The following is a 15,896-nucleotide window of genomic DNA, read 5'->3' on the forward strand; positions in this document are numbered from 1 at the left end:
AGGCGGCAGCTCTAAATTAGTGTCTGACATTTAAAGATCAGGGAGTCTCATGTAAAGACACAGATCCCTGGCCTCTCAGAAGAAATCAGCATATCCAGGACCGTGAAGTTACAGGCTCTGAGTGGTGGCCGCCCCCAGATGGGGTGGGGGTGGATCCCTTGGGGTCTCTGGGCCTCCCACCTGCATGCTGAAGCAGAGGAATCTGGACCCAGGAGAGCAGGGAACTGCACAGATGGAGGGGAGAAGCATCCTAAACACTCACCCAGGCTCTAGGAGGTCCTGGGGCAACAGCAGGGGGAGAAGAAGGAACAAAAGGAGAGAGAGAACAGCGCTGGATAAAGAGGAGAGCTTCCTGAGAAGAAATGCAAAATCCGAAGAGAGGGGGAGCAAGAGCACAGGGTCAAGTCAGGGAAGAGACAGACTGGGAGGCCAGCCAGCAGCGCGACTGCCACCTGCCGGAAGGTGCGTGGGACCCAGCCAGGTATGGCAGAAGTGCTGTTCTGAGAGCTCGGAGGAGACCCCAGGCCTGGCTCTGTCCCCAACTTCTCCCCATCACCCCCCAAGTCCCATCTTCATCTGTCTGGAACTCAGTTTCTGCATCCACAGAACAAAGGCGTGAGGTTGCAGAAAAGCTCTATTCCTGCCCAACACGTGTCTGAGCAGCCAGGCCAAGAGCGGGGTGTACAACACATCCTGCTCCACCCAGGGCGGGGGTGGGGGGGCACCCAGAGCCCCGGATATGCTGATTTCTTCCAAGAGGCCAGGAATCTGCATTTTTACATGAGATTTCTTGATTTTTTTTTTCAATGTCAGACACTCAGAATTTTGTAAACACCTGAGGGCCACATTTTGTTTGCGCTCTGGGATTTCCCAACCTGGCGTCTCACTCTGGGCCTCGGGAGAATGTTCTAGACTACAGTAATGGTGACAATCAAAGAAAAAGTAAAGGAACCTTAACTCAACAAAACTGGCCATATTCTAAAAGCCCATCTATCTTCTACTTTCTCCTCCTCTACCCCACCCATTCCATGTCTTTACCCACCATGTTTCCACTTAGCCACAAGGGTGGTGGTCAAGGAGCATGACCCCAGGTCTGTGCTTGAAGAGGTTCTGGAGGGGAGGTAAGCTTCCTACCATCCACTGCTTGGCAGTGATGGTAAATCCAATGTTTTAAAGACTGCATGGGACAAGACCCTTCTCCTCCTCGGCCACTTGCAAACCACTTGCACAGACTTGGAAACAATTCATTCTTCTTGAAATTATTAAGATTAAAGGGCACAGATGCAAAGACTTACACATGGGCCATACTAGTGCCAGAGACACACGTGACACTTTGTGACTGGTGTCTTTCTAGAAAACTATTACAGGGTCACACAGTTGAGAGCCCCACCTCGGCATCTTCAGGGAACTCAGGGTTAGTAGTTATGCTCTATATCACAAAAGTTGCCATTTCACAAACTACAAAGGGATCATTAGAGCTAAAAGTTACTGGCTTAACTGCCTCATCTAATGGAGAAGAGACTGTACTCAGAGAGGCTGAGGTGGTAGCCAAATCCCACTGAGCAACCAGCAACAGACCCGAGACTGGTGCTCGGCCCGGTACAACAGCCCCCCACATGAGAGGCCTCAGAAAGTGACAGCGCCATCTTGGATGCTGATTTGTCCCTGCTGTTTAAACAGCACCCTGCCGGGTAAACAGTAAATGCTCAACAAACAATGCTGAATGATACAAAGCTTGTGGTACCCATTCCTGAATTGCATCTACACTCCCGAACCAGTGGGTGGTGCAGGGTGAGAATTAAGAGCACACTTTACCCACGAGGAAACCAAAGTCTCAGAGATTATGTGAGGAGCCCAAGTGACTCCGCTACTAAGGGGCTGTGCTGGACCCCACACCCCAGCCCGCTTCCTCCTAACCCTAACTTACACATGGCTCACTCCGGGTCTGGTGAGTCCAGGCGGGGATCCTCCAGGGAAGGAATCTTCGAGAAAGCATTTCCCTTCCTTTACCAATCCCTGCTGAGGAACCTTCCCGAGAACCATACTTGGGGGTGATGTTGCCAACAGGCAGGCTTCTCAACGAGGGGTCTTCAGAGGGCTGCTGAGGTTCTCCCCTAGACCCCCTGTACCAGGATCTAGGTGGTGTGACCCAGGAACTGGCTTTTATGTCAAACCCTCCAAGGGGTTCTTGCACACCAACGTTTGAGGTTGACACTTAGCCCCTGGTGGTGTTCATTAACTGAACGTGCTTTCTTTAAAAAAGAAAATCAATAAGTAAGGCACATGACTCAGCACTCAAACAGTATGCAAGGGTGAGGAGGTCTCTCGGCGGGCTCCACTCCGCCCACACCTCCGCCCTGCCCCTACTTGCACACAAGACCCTTCTCAGACTCCTCACGAGAACCGGTGTGGGCCCCCAGTGAGCCCGTCCTTGCCCTGCCCTTCCCCTTACACAAGGGAAAGGCCCTACAAGGTGCAGGGCCATAGGCAGACCAGACACGAGGCCCTGCTGTCCCCCTGCGGCGCCTCAGCTCACACTCCAGCCCCGAAGGGACAGGGACAAGTCTTCCCTCCCCTGCTCTTCTGCCCCACCCCACTGAGGCCCAGCTACCCTGCTGGGAGCAGCGCAAGTGATCTCTGGGAGGCGCAGGGCCACACAGAGACACCCACATGGAAACGGAAAGAAAAGGCCAACTACAGAAAGAAAAAAACCCACACTGGGGAGTTCTCAGCAATGGCTGTGACCCTAACTGCCAGCAGAAGTGACTCTTTCTAAGAGAAAGCATAAACAATGACACGGGGTGCATTCCACATAGACCGGGTGTCGGGTCCTGAGCTATCACATAATCACACACGAACCCTGGCTTGCAGGACACCTACCCCCACCAGGAGCACGGCGGCCACGACGCCCGATCGGCCCCACGGCCGCGTTCACAAGCAGGATCGCCGACGCGACGCTCAAGTGCAATCTTGTGCAACTGACCGCGGCACAGTCCACCCGGACACGCCAGTTTGTTGTGCAAGAACAGAGGGCAAGGACAGGCAGGGCAAAACAAATGGGGTGGATCCCGCTATGGGGGCGCCCCAAATGGCAAAACCAAATCCAGCTTTTCAGAAAGAGTGCCCCCAGTGGGCTTTGAATAGAAATCAACAAAAGCAGAGGATATTACATTACAGGCTGGATTGACTCTAACACTGAGACATCCAGCTTGAACTGCACAGAAATTTATTTTAAAAGGAAAAAGCACTGTGTATAAATTCAGCCCATAGTTACACCTGCACAAAAAATAGGGAGTGTTACTACCCCTTAGAATTTGTTTTAGTGGGAGAGAAATAGAAAAAAATACTTTGATTTTCTAATGTCCTTGGTAATTTCTCTTAAAAGCGTCTATTTTATAATTATTAAATTACCAAGGGGAAAATAATTTCACACAAAAATAGCCAGGGTCGGTGTGATGACTGCAATTAAAGTGCTCACAGCTGAATTAGGGTTTAGACAGATGGAGCTGGTGTAAATTGGAACAACGGTGGCAGTAAACAGTCTGACAGCATGTTTGGAGAACCAAAAATGTGTCATGACCCTCAAGCCAGTACTCGCACTATAGGATCAAATCTAAGAAAGGAATCCAAAAAATCTGAAGTGCCAAATATATAAGCATGTTTATAGTGCATCTGATAAAAACATGCATCACCAGTTTCCTCAAGAGTTAAACACAGAACTATCTTATGAGCCAACAATTCCAAGTCTGGGGGGCGCCTGGGTGGCTCAGTCGGTTAAGTGTCTGCCTTCGGCTCAGGTCATGATCCCAGGGTCCTGGGATCCAGTCCCACATCGGGCTCCCTGCTCAGTGGGGAGTCTGTTTCTCTCTCTCCCTCTGCCCCTTCCCCTGCTTCTTCTTTCTTTCTCTCTCTCAAATAAATTTAAAAAAAATTTTTTTAATTCCAAATCTGGGTATATATCCAGAAGCAACTGCAGGAACTTGTACACCCATGTTCACAGCAGCATTACTCACAACAGCTAAAAGGTAGAAGCAACCTAAGTGGTCACGGATGAATGAATGGATATCAAAACGTGGTCTATACATACAGTGAGATATCATTCGGCACTAAGTAGGAAGGAAATTCTGGCACACGCTACACCATGGATGAACCTTGAAGACACTATACGAGGTGAAATAAGCCAGTCAGAAAAGGGCAAACACTGCATGCTTCCTCTTTTACGAGGTAGCTAGAGTGGCAAATGTGTGGAAACAGAAAGCAGAATGGTGGTGGCTGGAGGCTGGAGGGAGCAGTCTGGGGGGTTAGTGTTTAAAGGGTGCAGAGTTTCAGCTGGGGAAAATGACAAAGTTCTGGAGATGGATGAAAGTGGTACTTGCTCAACACTGAAGGGACTTAATGCTACAGAACTGTACACTTAAAAACAGCTAAAATGATAAACTTTATGTTATAGATATTTTACCACTATTTTTTTAAAAGAAATAAAAGACAGTCACTGCATTAGGGATTTTCTTTCATCTCTCAGACTGGGAACCTGGGGACCTCGGCGACAAGAAAAGATACACATGGAACAGAAGTTGGAGAACATGCGAGAGGACGAAGCACACCATCTGGATGGTGGCTGACACCAGGAGGGAAGGGAAGAGAGGAGGCGGAGGGGCTGGGCTGAACAAGGACCCCACTTGTCTTGGCGTGCCCAAGACAGCCCCAGTTCGTGCCTGCTGTTCCAGCGTAAGTATCGGTATCACTCTCTGTCATACTCAAAGGTGTCCCTTCTAGAAAACAGTGTGGCAGTTCCTCAGTAAATTAAACACAGAATCACCATATGACCCGGCAATTCCACTCCTGGGTTTATACCCAAAGGGACCGGAAGTGGGTATTCAAACTAACTTTTTTTTTTTTTTTTAAAGATTTTATTTATTTATCTGACAGAGAGAGAGACAGCCAGCGAGAGAGGCAACACAAGCAGGGGGAGTGGGAGAGGAAGAAGCAGGCTCCCAGCGGAGGAGCCTGATGTGGGGCTCGATCCCAGAATGCCGGGATCATGCCCTGAGCCGAAGGCAGACGCTTAATGACTGCGCCACCCAGGCGCCCCTCAAACTAACTCTTGTACACGAACGTCAGAGCAACACTCTTCCCAGTAGCCAAAAGGTGGAAACAACCCAATGTCGACCAATGGATGAACTGGTAAAGAAAATGTGGTATATCCGTACAACAGAATGTCATTCTGCCATAAAAAGGATACCTGCTATGATGTGAATGAACACGGAAGACATCATGCGAAGTCAAAGAAGCCAAGACCACATGGGATATGTCTCCCTTTCTACGAAACATCCAGAATACATGAAGTCATTGAGACAGAAAGCAGACTGGTGCCGGAGGCTAAGGGGAGGGAGGAACGGGAATGAGTGCTCACGGGTGGGAAGTTTCCTTTGGGGGTGATGAAATGTTCTGGAAATAGATAGTGTCTACACACATTTGAATGCATCAAATACTAACTGAATTACACACTTTCAAAATGGTTAAGTGGGCAATGTTACATAGATTTTAACACAGTTTAAAAACCCTAATAACAAAAGTGTCCCCGCTGATAGACCACACCGTGATACCACGACACACTTGCTAGAATGGCTAAAACAAAAAAGACAGTAGTGTGAGGCAGAGGGGATGTGAAGAAACTGGGACCCCTGCACACTGTAGACGGGAATGGGAGATGGTACAGATTCTCTGGCGGGTGGTACAGCTCTAAGTCCACTGCAAAATCTCTCAATTATGTACTTACATTGTATGGTTACACAAATTACACCTCAACGAAGCTGTTAAAAATTGTCCTTGCTTGAACAATGATCACCCTAATTTGGGCCAACTACTTAGGAGATCCAAAATTAAAACAACAAAAGCTTATCAAAAACAAATGAGCGTCGTAAGTACCTGTAAATTATTTCTGTACATACCTATATGTTAACAGTCACATCCTCAATACCCTTTTTAAAAAATGTTCATTGCAAAAAAAAGAAACAAAAAAAACCAGACTCTTAAATTCAGAGAATAAGCTGGTGGTTGCCACAGGGGAAGTGGGGGCGGGGTGGGCGAAAGAGATAAAGGGGATTAAGAGTACGTTTATCTTGATGAGCACTGAGAAATGTACAGAAATGGTGACTCATTATATTCTACACCTGAGAACAGACCCCTGTAAGTTAATTATATTTGAATTTTAAAATGCTAGATTTTAAAAACGAAAAGATGTTCACTGCATTGCCAAATACAACCTTCATGTCTAGCAAAAGTGCAGTACTTAAGTAAATCATACCCACTTAATGGAATATTATAAAGTCATGAATATCAATTATTTGTTCATTTCTGGGAAAGGGTCACTGGGGCAGACACCGGAATGAAGATCTAAGGGGGACAGTGTTCCAAGCACAGGGAAGAGTAAATATAAAGAAAAGCCAGAGGCATCCTATGTGGCTGGAGCCCGGGCAGGGAGAGCAATGCAGGTGAGGGGTGACAGGCCACAGCACCCAGAACCTTTAGGCCACAGCAGGAGGCCTGAACTCACTGTGGCCGCAGTGGGCAGCCCCACTACAAGAGCGCCATGTTCTGACGCAAGGATTACACAGGCCTCCCTGGCTGCTGTGTGGGCAGACTGAAGGGGCTACCAGTTGGGGATAAGCCAGGATGCTACTGCTACAGTCCAGGCAAGAACCGATGGTGGCTCAGGCTAGAATGACATAGGTAGAAGTGGCTGGATTCAGGAAACACACTGAAGGTAGAGGTAACAGTACTTGCCGACGGATGAGAATTGCACAGGTGAGCTTGTCACATATTTAAAAGAAGGAAGGAAAATGTCCAAAAGCACTGGAGATAGTCATTAATTCCAAAACCACTCTGAAAATCTCTTCTCTACTTGCTGTGATTTTATTTCTCTCCCCTCCATATGCCTTGGTAAATTCACTAGTGATGTCATCAATATGTCACGGACATCTCTCCATGACAGTAAATTCTGATCCGCCTCCTTTTAAAGGGCTGCATGGCATTCCATTTTCCGCACCGACCACAATTCAGTTATGTGATACCCCATTCACAAACATTTCATATTTTTGCAATTAAAGAACACTGAAATAAATATCCTTTCCAAATTGGCTGCATCAATTTACATTCCCGTCAACAGTGCACGAGGGTCCCCTTTTTTCCACACCCTCGCCAACACCTGTTGTCTCTTGTCTTTTCCATACAAGCCATTATAACAGCTGTGAGGTGATAACTCATCGTGGTTTTGGTTTGCATTTCCCTGATACCTGGTGATGCTGAACACCTTTTCATGCACCTGTTGGCCGTTTGCATTTATTCCTTAATAATATCCCACATGTTTTCATGGACATATTGGCCATTTACAGTTCTTTTACAGGATTTCACATATATTTTTTCTTGCTTATCTCTTCTTTAATACTGATATACACAAAGAAGCTTTATATTAATCCTCTATCAAATATAGTGCAACTGTTCCCGCCACCCCCCTATTGGCTTGTCCCTCGTCTCGCAACCCTACTCGTGTTTCCTTGGTTTCCCCACACAGCCTTGTGTGCTGCAACGGGACTTTCTAGCAGGAGCTCATATGCTGGTGGTAAGTAGGGAAGTGCTCTTATACTGCACAGGCAGGAGCCCATATGGCCCTATTTTAAAGTTTAAAATAAGCGCTACATGTAGGGCTCCATCTCCAAGAAGGGGCACCCCAGCGTTGCATGGCTCTCAGGCTGCATTTCCTCCTATGCCCACCTTCATGGGAGCTGCAGGGCTCACAGCCTTTGTCCTGCACGGTTTCTGCAGCCTCCCCTTATCTCCCAGTATACTGTTTGTGCTTCATACGGTCTAGTGTTCTGGTTACAAAGTCACCTAACTCCTGTTATTTCTGGCCTGCAATTATGCAAAACGTGAGAGCTTTTCAGGAACAGATACATCATGCTACAGCAAGAATCCCTGTCTCAGGCTTAATTTTTAAATTAAGGCTTAATTTTTAAATTAATTTAAATTAAATTAAATTAATTAAATTTATTAAATTAAATTAAATTAAATTATTAATTAAATTATTAATTTAATTTAAATATTATAATTTTATAATATAATTTTATATATATAAATATATATATAATAAAATTAAATATTATAAAATAAAAATATTAATAAATTAATTAAATTAAATTAATTTAATTTAAATTAAAATTAAAAATTTTTAAATTTTTAAATTAAAATGATGGATCATTTTCTTTTTGTGTTGGTTTGAAACCTGGTTTCATCATTTTCTTTACAGTTCTAGCCTCTGTGTCAGGCTGCAGCCTGGCCTTGCCCGTCTCAAGATTATTACAATATCCAGCGATATTTACTTCTACCACTTTTATGGCTTCATTCTTGACGTTCTATCTTTGAGCCATCTGGATTTTATTGGGTGTGAGAGTGATGGAGGGATCCAGCTGTACTTTTCATAATGATAACAAACTACAGTAATAACAAGGCAAACATGGATGGAGCGCCACCGTCACCATAAAAATCCTACCAGGTGAAGTGGCTGTTCTGTGCAGCCAAACCTAATCCTGACTGATACTGGTAGTTACCTGTAAGTCACTAGGAGGTAAATCTCTGTTTCTCTGATTCTCCAGAACAAAGAAAGGATAGCCCATTATACTTCACCTCACCAACCTCCCTCCGCAGCTCTAACCTCCCGTTGATTTAATATGTGGGTTCAGATTCAGTCTCCTGTTTTAAAATTATTAACTTTTTACACTTACACTTGCTTTCTGTTTTCCAAAAACATCTATACCCAGTATTTATAGTTAGCCTCTCTAAAGCTTTCAAGGCAGCCTGAGCGGAGCAGCTGCCAGAATTCAAGGGCCACATCCTCCCACTTGTCCTCTCCTCCCCAAAGTTAGCTTTTACTGTGGAATGAAAGCCAATTAATGTCGAAGGTCAAACTCTGAGATCAACAGTCAGATGTCAAATCAGGAAAAGTTTATGTTATTAATAGAACACAATTTTATAAAATCGTAATGCCTACCATGCCTCGACCATTGAATGTGGTCCACTGCTTTATTGTTTGTCTAAATGACTTCCTAGGCAGGAAATTCTGTTTATAGGTGAACAATGGCTACTTTTTCAAAACATGAAGTGAGATCATCTGGATATTAAAAGACTACAAACTCATCCCCAAAACCATGACTACAGCCCGACAATAAGCAGTTAAGCAAAACAGATAAAACCAATAAAACCTGAGTGTGGAATGATTCCATGTTGCTTGAACCAGGTTTCAAACCAACACAAACATAAATTCGAAAAGTAGAAAATTACAAAGGGCGACTCCTCCAAAGCAGAACACAAATGAAGAAATAGAAAGGTATGATAAAGGAGAAAATGTTAAAGCTATGTCCTCAGCTGATGTAGTTCTGAGGCCCAGGTGTCAGGCACAATGAAAGTCTCTACTGGGTATACACCTGCCTAGCACGATGACCATTCAAGAAGATTCCTCGCTCTGCTTTCCAAGGCCAGGGCTGAGCCTGTTAGGGCCAAGAAACCAGGGCAGCAGATTCCAAGAGGTGACCCTCCGAAAGCTCATTAAAAATTCAGCCACACTGTGGGGTGGGGTGTGGATGAGAGCGGATTGGGGGTGATAGCTAAAGGATCTGGGGTTTCTTTTGGGGGTGATGAAACTGTTCTAAAATTGATTGGTGGTAATAACTGCACAACCCTGTGAACAAACTAGAAGCCATAAAATTATACACTTTAAATGGGTGAATTATATCTCAGTGACGTGGTCATACACACAAACACACGAAAATGTAACCACAAGAGATGGGAAGGTAGAGTCACTGAGCATACCTATTACCCTCACTTAGGCACACCTCAAAGTCCTTCACCAAAAAGGCTGTTCGCGAAAGATAAATCTGAATCCAACAGGAAGGTTAAATTGCCTTCCGCACCATCCTTGGAATGACCAAGGATCTTCTAATACCCTTTCCAGACATTTCTATGGAGAACAGGTTAAGCAAAACGACGTTTCATACTTAGAAAATAAGCTTTGGCTGCCTAGAAAATTCAATGACAGGGAACAGCAGTTTACAGCTTAACCATGCTGAACAGTGGGTGGGGTATTACTGGACTCACCAGCAGCCTCCCAACTAACAAAGGGTATTCCTCTCTTACTGTTAAGCTGACACCCAGAGAGAAATCAGGGCTTGAACGTCTAAGCCAGGCATCCACCAACTAGGATCCATGGTCAAATCCAGCCCCGGCCTGTTTTCATAAATAAGGGTTTTACTGAAGCCCAGCCCCACACCCATTCCTTTAGGTATCGTCTATGGCTGCTTCCGGCCACCTCGTTGCAACACAGGTCATGTGATCCACGAACCTGAAATATTTACTCTCTGGGCTTTAGGGAAAGGTCTGCCAACCCCTATTCTAGGCCATAGGAGAGATCACTGACTCCCTGAAGCTTCCTGAAGGCCACCGAGGGGCCTCCGCCATTCGAGGATCTTCTAACATCCGGCCGCTCATCTTATTCGCAATTCCTCCTTCACTATCTGCCTTTGGTTTTGGTGCACTGTGAACAAAATACCACTTTGCAGCTCTGTGACTGAGCCGGGCCACAGAACTCGCCTCGGCCGGTCTGGAATGTGAGTGGACGTCACTTACTGCCTGTCCAGCCAGGGACTCTGAATGTGTTGGTTGAGTTTGTGCACGTGGCCCTGTGTTCAGCCAGAAGGGTACGGCCCTAGACAGCCGGGGCCCCTTGAGTCCAAATCCTCAAATGAGAGGTAAGTAAAGCAGACCCGATTGAAGGTCAACCCTCAGGTGACCTACGACCATGATCTAGGAATAAACATTGCAGTAGCCACTGTGGATTTGGGAGTGGTCTGTTGTCCAGCCAAACCTGACTAATACACACTTGGTTTAAAATGACGCAACGTATGATGACTGAGAGCTAGAAGAATAAAGCTGCCTGCATGGCACTGAAATCACACCACCACCAGGACCTCCTAACAAGCAGCTGAAGCAGGAAGACATGGTCATCCTTGGCTCTCATATACTCTCCTCCTTGCAAAAAAATAAAAATTAAAAAAAAAATTAAAAAAAGAAATTCTGGAATCAACTCCAGCAAAGAGCAGATGGGGCTCAACTAAAATAAAGGTGGAAGGAACAAGACAGAGGAAGGCATGGAGGGGCGGAGGGAGATTTGTTTTGTTCTACACAACAGAAGCTGTCTGCCTTACCTGTCCGATTCTCTGGACAATTGACCTCCTCTTTCCTTCAATCCCTTTCCGAAGTTGCGGACCCCAGAGCACCGCACATGTCTGGCCTCCGGGTAAAGGCTGCCACTCCTGTTGCTGGTGCTTCCCTGGACCACTAGGTGGTGCTGCGTGCACACCTGGGCAGGCCACTCCCAGCCTCCTGGTCCCAGGCAAAAGGAGACTGGGCACCAGAGGACTCCCACACCCTTTCTCAAACTCATACTTGTCCCTTCCCATTTCTAGTCACCACCAACCCCCACATAAATAGGGAGAAATCAAGCGGAAGTGAGTCTTGCTCTGAGCTGGTTCACTCGGGGTCTGGAGTTAGTATCGGCATTCTCTGGCTCCTCCAGCCACAGAGGGTTCCTTTTCTTCCACCGGCTCACTTGAGCCTCACTTGAGCCTCACACCACCCTTGCTCACGCTCACTTGTCCACTTCCGAGACGCTCCCTGGACCGCACACTCCACGTCTGCCAGCGCACCTGGGCCACCTCTGAAATCTGAAATGCAGATGCCCCCTCCCTGATCATGACCAGCCCCTCCGGCCCCCTCTCCTCACAGTTCCCCCTCATTTATTCCCAACTATGCCACATCAATCACCGCCCCGTGATCCCTCCACTTTGCCTTTATTGTGCCCTTCCCTCCAGCGTGAATCCCACAGCCCTTTGCTTCAACTACCCTCCTTGCTCCATGGTACTTTCACGGCACCCAGCGGACCAAACCCAATTCTGCATGACAGCAAGCGTCCACCTCACCTGCCTGGGCTCCCGGAAGCACCAGGGGAAATCACAAAACACCATGGGACTGGTGCACAGCTCCAGAAGGCTGAGGACTCCCGTGCTCAGGGGGGCCGCCATGCCCAGCACCCCACTGCCCATTCTGACACAGTGCTGGAGTGGCAGGGGTGCAGGAAGAGATGGGCTGGGTGAGGTCTGAAACAGCCTCTCCGCAGGGCTGGAACTCACGGTAAAGGCACCTTCAAGCAGCTTCCCATCGCCCAGAGGGTGAGCGGCCAGTCTCTGCAAGCTCTCCCTCCTTCCTTCTCTCCCCCAGCCTTCGGGTTCCCTCCTGAAGACTCTCAGAGCTCACATGCAAACGCTCAGCTCCTCCTTCCAGTTTAGCTCCATCTGAGAATTCCCTAGACCTACCACACACTGTGTGCGCAGTGCTAAGGACCGGTCCCTTCTCTTGCCTGTTCGCTCACCGGCACACTCAGCAGCTGGGCTGGGAAACACCGTTACTAATCTTCCTCTTCTAGCTACACACTAGCGTATCCCAAATCAGCATTATGTAGCCCCTTCACTATTCCAGAATGCGTCCGGGAACAGAAGAGGGTGCCTGTTACCCAGACACAAGAAAGGACTAGTTTACAAGAGGCCACCTTCACGTCCTCCATGTGCCAGAAAAGCACTAGAGAACATTAACCCAGCAGGGCCTATAACTGCTGCCTTCACCTAAGTAGTTCTGTCGAATGTGGCACAGCTTCCAAAGTCAGCCCGGCTAGATCCACCTGTTGTAAAATTTTTTAAAAAAGAAAAAAAGAGCGTGCCTGGGGGGCACTCAGTCGGTTAAACGTCCAACTCTTGATTTCGGCTCAGATCCTGATCTAAGGATGGTGAGATCGAGCCCTGCATCGGGCTCCACACTCAGCGGGGAGTCTGCTTGAGATTTTCTCTCCCTCTCTCTCTCTGCCCCTCCCCCCACATGCTAGTGTGGACTTGCACTCTCTCTCTATAAATAAATAAATATTTTTAAAAAACAAAAAAATAAATAGTTTCTCTTATGGGGGGAAGAGCAGGGGAAGGGGAGTAGGGAGGGTAGAAGAAGGGAGGAAAGGGAGGGCAGACAAAGACAGGAGAGGAAAGAGGAGAAGAAAAAGTAAAAAACAAGGAAGGAAAGGAAAACTGAAAATAGAAGTCCTCTGAGCTAGTTGTCCGGCAACAGGACACCCACTGGCCCCGGCTCTGAGGCAGGTCCTGGTATGATTGAGGTTTAAAAAGCTGGGGCCCTGCAGGCCTTCCCAGAGCCATCTGGACTGACCACGTGTCCATGTGCATGTGTTCAGTCTGTTTCCCAGGACAGACACCTGCGAAATTTAAAGACTCAAATCACAAAACACACGGTGATCCCTTATTATATAAGGCACAGGGCACACCCCAGCAGGTGATCCAAAGCCTGGCTCCCCACTTCTGGAATTCAGTTCAAGCCGCGCCTGCTGGCAGTAAACCACAAGATGAGGACGACGGACAAGGACTGTAGCAGATTTCCTGGTAAACTGGGCTGGGTGGGGGCACCATCACCGAAATGGGAATTAAGCAGAGACGATAAGTACAAAGAGTCACCACCAATCCTTACTGAACACCTTCCACGCACCGCTGTACTAAGTACTTATCAGGAATCACACTCTGCGTACCAATGACGACTCGGAGGTTCTCACTGTCATCCCATTGTAGAGATGCAGAAACAGGTCCGGAGACTAGCTGACTTGCCCAAGGTCGCACTGTAAATGCTGCAGCTGTAAGACACACCCGGATGTCTCTGCCCCAAAGCCGACATGCCCAGGCCGAGAACCCCAGGAGACCACGCTGCTTCTCCCTTGGGAATACCATGAGAGTCTGTTTGGGCTGAAATACGGGGTTGGGTGGACTTCCCACAGGAGCAAGTTCGTGGCACCCTGAGAAAGTCAACCTTTATTTCCACTTAAACCCCATGTATGTCCACTAAGGTTTCAACAGAACCATGTTAGAATAAGCATAAAAGGACAGCACCCTATATATCTTATTAGATGGAAGGAGGCAGGAGCAGGCAAGGACAGTTTTACCAGAACAGCTACTCAGTGAAAACCTAAGGCAACTGAGCATCCTAGAAACCAAAGCAGAGACCTTCCCCCCTACACACACACCAAAAAACAAAACAAAACAAAAAACACCTTCATTATCTAATAAAAAGAAGCATACATAAGCAGGAAAGAAAACAGTTCTAGCAAGAACCCCAAGAGTTCATAAAAAAATTTTTTTAAAGATTTTTTATTTATTTGAAAGAGAGAGAGAGAGAGAGAGATAGCACAAGTGGGGGGAAGGGCAGAGGGGGAGGGAGAAGCAGGCTCACCACTGAGCAAGGAGCCTGATATGGGACTCAGTCCCAGGACCCCAGGATCATGACCTGAGCCAAAGGCAGATGCTTAACCGACTGAGCCATCCAGGTGCCCTGAGTGCATCAAGAAATTTTTGAGACAAATATTCAATAATGTAATGGGAAGTATCTTTGAAATCATTTTTTACAAATGATGCAGAGATTCCAGTCACTTCTACAATCAACTACAGCCTTAAAAAAAAAAGAAAAGAAAAAAAGAAAACGAGATCATATGCTAAAAGTCTACGAAGACATATTTAATGGAGAACATTTCCATCACTGTAGAACGTGCTACTGGGCTTCCTGCAGAGCATCAGAGTTTTCTAGGTATTTCACAGAAACATGTCACTTGCTCCCCCCAATAAGTCCATCATTCCCATCAGACAGGCAGAGAAACAAATTCTGCCTCCCCAACACTCCAGAAGCCTCCGAGACCCGCCCCTCCCTTAAGCCTCCTGGCAAGGCCTTCCAGTGACAGGACCAAATCCGGCCCAGCTTGCCACTCCCTGCAGAGCGGGCCCCAGAACACGGACAGCAGTAAAGGCACAAAAAAGGAAGAACAAACCCAGCCGGGCAAAGGAAGGAGGAAGTGAGAGAAGAGCCACGAGCGGGTAAGAGATAAGCACATTTCTGAGAGTCAAATGGGAGCATGCTGATGTCAGAACGGACAGAGTAAGCGTGGGGCCCAGAAATGGGCGGAGGAGCCCTGGGACCGTCTCAGAGACAGCGAGACAGTGAGACAGACGGAAGAGGGGGAAGGGGACCGCAAACCAAGGGAGAGCAGAAGGGCAACAGGTGAAACGGCTATGCGACCGGCTATGCAACCCGTGGTCCTTCCCCTTGACCCTCCACCTACCAAGCCAGCCTCAGGCAGCCCAGGGCTTTCCTCCAGGCCAAAGACACACAGATGAACAGACAGTGATAGCGAGACAGACAGACAAAGGACAGATGATAAATAGACAGCAGGCAACACAACCACACAGAAACTGACTCACTGAACACTGACTATGTGCCCACGGCATGCTCAGCCCTCTGCGTGTAGTAACTCAGCGAGTCCTCGCGGCAAGCCGGCGGGGCAGGTACGGGAGACCTTCTCTACCGTCGGCAAAGAATGGAAGGACAGCGTCGATTACTATTCTCTTACGCAGAATTATGGAAGTAACTACTCCATGTGCTAAAAACAGAAACTGTTAAGAAGCATCTCTCTGAGATATGGAAAATAAAAATAAAAACTCCCTCTACGTACTGAGAGGAATATAAATCGAGACCATCTGTGCGCTTGTTTTCACACCTCGGTTGGCAAACCGCGAGGTGTTTGCTAATACCCTGGGTGCAAGTGGGTGCAGGGGGTGTGGGCCCAGACACCCCCGCTTTATCTGAGCAATACAAAAATACAACCTCTCTGGCAACATCCATCAAAACTAAAGTTCCCCACTCCAGAAATTCTCCTCACAAGTGTCTTCATCACATAGTTGCTCAAATATCTGGGA

The 15,896-nt window shown here is 47.3% G+C and overlaps 1 protein-coding gene across 6 annotated transcripts in view; it reads right to left on the reverse strand.

The window, feature by feature from the left end:
* TRAK1 (trafficking kinesin protein 1) overlaps positions 1-15,896 on the reverse strand; it is a 115,255-nt gene that overhangs the window by 90,154 nt on the left and 9,205 nt on the right. The window contains exon 1 of one of the 6 annotated variants that reach the window (XM_040636917.1): positions 15,402-15,421. The exons of 4 other annotated variants lie outside the window; for them this stretch is intronic. The gene's annotated coding sequence lies outside the window, so the exon portion shown is untranslated. Of the gene's footprint in view, positions 1-2,880; positions 3,033-15,401; positions 15,422-15,896 lie in introns of those variants that run through there. One more of the 6 variants, XM_040636919.1, reaches the window with a different exon arrangement.

The sequence above is a fragment of the Ursus maritimus genome, unplaced genomic scaffold, assembly GCF_017311325.1.
Source record: "Ursus maritimus isolate PB19 unplaced genomic scaffold, ASM1731132v1 scaffold_20, whole genome shotgun sequence".
In the NCBI taxonomy this organism is placed as follows: Eukaryota; Metazoa; Chordata; class Mammalia; order Carnivora; family Ursidae; genus Ursus; species Ursus maritimus.